Source organism: Anoplophora glabripennis, unplaced genomic scaffold (genome assembly GCF_000390285.2).
Source record: "Anoplophora glabripennis isolate ALB-LARVAE unplaced genomic scaffold, Agla_2.0 scaffold64, whole genome shotgun sequence".
Taxonomy (NCBI): Eukaryota; Metazoa; Arthropoda; class Insecta; order Coleoptera; family Cerambycidae; genus Anoplophora; species Anoplophora glabripennis.
The window spans coordinates 453,874-457,990 of NW_019416216.1; the positions used below are offsets into that span (position 1 = coordinate 453,874).

Here is a 4,117-nt window from a genome sequence, read left to right on the forward strand (position 1 = left end):
TTGAAAAATAGGAAGTCATTTTTTATATCCGGATGTTCGAACAACTGAAAGTGAATAGATACATAAATTTATGTGGGTGGGGGCATAAATTTTACAAGCAAGACAAGAAAGATACCATTAAACAATAATTAAACCTGGCCTCAAATTCTATGAATAATTTGGTAAAGGATCTCCTTTTTCCTAACCTCAGCAAACGATTAATGTGCTGACGTAAAACTATAAACATTATTAAATTGATTCATAAAAATATAATTTCCCGGCCATATAATTAATTCTTGAAAGTTATTAATCTTCTGGGTTATTGGTCAAAGTAAATAATTTGTTTATAAAACTATTTTTCCTTTTAACAATTGTTTATTAAGATCGTCTCGGGTTTTATCTCATCTTCAGATAACATCACAAAATAAAACAATAAAATTATTAAAAACAATTTAAAAACACATTGGTCAACAATATTGTTTAAAATCTTTATCTTTAAACATATTATACAGAACATAATACTATTACAATTTTTCTATTGTAATGCCACACAATTTTTAGAAATTAACAAGTCAACTGCGAAATGAAATGTGAAAATATCTGTTTAAACCCACCAAAGTCGAGGTAAGGAATGTTCCAAAGAAATCGTATAGGTTTCATAGACGGTATACAAGATAGTAGAAATTAAATTTTATTTTAAAGTAATAGAAAATGTAAAAATTTGCAATATTATTTAAAAATAAATACGTGATAATCCATCAGTGCCACTGTTATTATTAATTAAATTTTCATTTTTAAAATACATCTTTTATGATAATTACTTTCGTTATTAAGAATTTTAATATTATCAAAATCGAAATTATGGTTATTTTCTATGGCATGTTTTGACAAGGCAGTACTATTAATATTTTCATTTCCAATGTTATATTTATAATCATAAATAATTCTCTTATGTAAATATTGTTTTGTTTGACCTGTAGGTACCACTACAGTCATTACAATTTATTTTATAAACAACATTTGTTCTATTTTGATCAGGATTATTACTTTAGATTTGTAAAAAAAAAATTGTTGTTATATGCTACATTGATATAATTTTTTAAAACTTTTTTAATACTTTCAGAAAGTTTTGGAATGTACGGTAAAGAAATATACTTATTACTTTTTGAATTATTACTATTATTTTTGTAATTATGATTGTAAATACCACGTGAATTATTTTCTTAATAATTGGGTTACTTTGTCCAATAACCCAGAAGATTAATAACTTTCAAGATTTATTAAATTGAAGGGATATTATACTTGCAATAGAATCTAGCTTGTTCAGGCCACAAAATTCCCGAAATTAGTAGCTGAGAATTGAGGAAATCTGCTTATCAAATTTTTTCAAAAATGTATTACAAAAACTCATAAAGTGATAATATTCATTAAATATACAGGGCGATTCATAACTTATTCAAACCCTCTATAGAAGCAAAACTAAGCGATTTAGATACAGACGGGTTGAGCTAAAAAGGGTTATTCTTAGCCAATGAATTTTTGGGGGGACCGTTGTACATGTATTTTCCGACACCCTATATATTTTTGTACGAATCTAGTACAAATAAGTATATATAGAAAAAATGCAACAACACACACACACACAAAAAAGCCATAGCCTGTTAAATAGCGAGCGTGCGCATGGTCAAAACTCGATTGTGTACATTTTAGAATAAGCAAGAAATCTAAAAATGAAGTTTGCTACCATATACATGTATTTCATACACGATCTTTTTGTTCACTCTATAGAATGATTTAATTCGCAGTAAATACAAAATCAATCTAATCATAAAAATGTTTCCGCCCGGGATCGAACCGGGGACCTTCCGCGTGTTAGGCGGATGTGATAACCACTACACCACGGAAACGTGAAAGAAATAACATATTTTTTTATAGTCGGCGGTACTGTCTTGGTCACAAGCCTTATTAAAAAGCAACAATTTTGCAGCATTACCATACAGAATTACGAAAATTGTTGATCTCTGGACTATTTGGGGCAATTTTAGTACATTCAAAATTATGAATGTGTATTTTGCTTTTTATTGCATATTCGCACAACAAATTTATTCAAATAATATAGAATTGAACTGATTTATGCTAGCATAAATGTCTTTCATTTAATAAATAGAACTGAAGTAGTTCAGTTATGTTTTCAACCAAGACCTTTTAGTACCCATCACTACAAAATATTTATCTTCCCAAACAGTTCATCGAAGGTTCAAAAACATGACAATTTGAAAAGCAATATTAAGATTGGACGTATTTATTATTTCAGTGTACCAATAGAATAGAACTGCATAGTGCATAGCAATGTTATCCGAACACCCTGTATATATATTTTCACATTATTCATATATTGCTTTATAACAATTCTTTACTTATAAGTTTCTATTATTATTCTGCTGACAATGGAAAATCGCCTGCTGAGTTGCTAGCTGATAATAAATAGTATAAATACCCAACCAGCCGCTCAGAAGGACGATTATAGATTCAACTTCACATAAAGCTGTAATTAAGACAAATAAAAGTGTTATCTTCCAAAATTGTTATAATTTCAAGTTATCTACGGTTAGTGCTGTCGAAATTCATCGAATCAGAACTGCTAGGGGTTGGTCAACTAGCCGCAGCTTCCTGTAGACAACGACCCAATAACTCGCATATGGTTTTTAAGGTTTTATCTGCCCTTAAATAATCGCTACAGAGCTACACAACCACCGAAATTATGTATTCTTTATCAAAATTTGATGTAATAAATACTAAATATTATTTTTATTATTATTCTAATAGTTTAGTCCTATAACGAATACCAAATCCAAACCCAAATCACATCAAAATAGCAGTAACATCACGGCTCACTGGTAGCTCAAATTCTGACTTATGGCGAAATAAGACGAAGCTCAGTTGGGTTCTCTTCTAATGCAGCCGAAAACCAGCTAGATAGCTGCATCTCGAGCAGCTCGCATAATTTAGTAGCTTCGTAACGGTTGAAAGGTGGCATTTCATTTCATTGTTTCTCTTTCCTCACACTAATTTAGATTTGAAGTAGTTTGTTTAAATAAAATCTAATTTACACTGTTTACTCAAAATGTATCAATTCCTGTCCACACCCGATTAAAGAGATTGAGTGAAATATTCACTCTATTAGTATGAGTACAACTAAAATTTTATAAGTGAAACTATTGCAACACAAGTGAGCGAGTGAAATATGCATTCTAAACCACTTAAACTTGTATAATATATTATTAGAACATAAAAAATGTAAATTGTAGAAGGATTACCTTTAATTTTATTCGTCAGTTTTTGTAGTAATTTTTATTCCGAAAAAGCGAATTAACAGTTTTATTTTGATCATAGCTCTGTTAATTTTTACGCTAATGATTTAAAGTCAAGTTCATTTTAAAATTTTTTTAAAGTACTTTAAAAAATGTTCTGTGCATTTTTCTTGAAAAATAGAATTTTTTTAGTTATTTTACGTTAAATGTTTCCTATTTAGTTTCTGACGAACATGAAATTATTTTCAACCAGCCATTTCTCAGCACTTATTGCACCCAGATAAATGAAAAAAAAATCTATCATTTTCTTTTTCTATAACCTTCCTTTTCTTCGTGATGTTATTTTTTCATAGAAAGTCTATGTCCGAGTTATTCGAGAAAAACTACTGAAAAACGTCTATCTTAATAAAAAAATGTACATTTTCAATCATCAATAACTTATCGAAAAATGTTCATACGATACTTTTTGCTTAAAATTGATTGCTTTATCGTTTTCTGGGGTTATTTAAATATTTTATTTTTCACTTCATAGAAGGGGTGGCTTCCACTCCCTGGGCAAGAGCGCTCATCAGCGCTATATAACTTCTGTTTCTTCGGAGCCGTAGAAAAATATATGAAAAATAATTTAATAGAGATTCTCGATGGTGATCACGAACAGAATGTCTGGAAGAAAAAAGAAATTTGGTTCATTTAAGTGAAAAGCTGAAAAGATATGGAAATAGTAAAAACCAAAATCGAATATTAGATAATAATTCAGTGCCATTTTGCTTCTGTTATCCTTATAAACATTATATGCATAAATGAGAAAACAAAGATATTTCAGTTCT

The 4,117-nt window shown here is 29.1% G+C and overlaps 1 non-coding gene across 1 annotated transcript; it reads right to left on the reverse strand.

Annotated features, from left to right (window-relative positions):
• Window positions 1-1,813: 1,813 nt before the first annotated feature.
• On the reverse strand, window positions 1,814-1,886 carry Trnav-aac. Its single transcript has one exon. It is a non-coding gene; the product is annotated as a tRNA-Val (tRNA).
• Window positions 1,887-4,117: the final 2,231 nt, after the last annotated feature.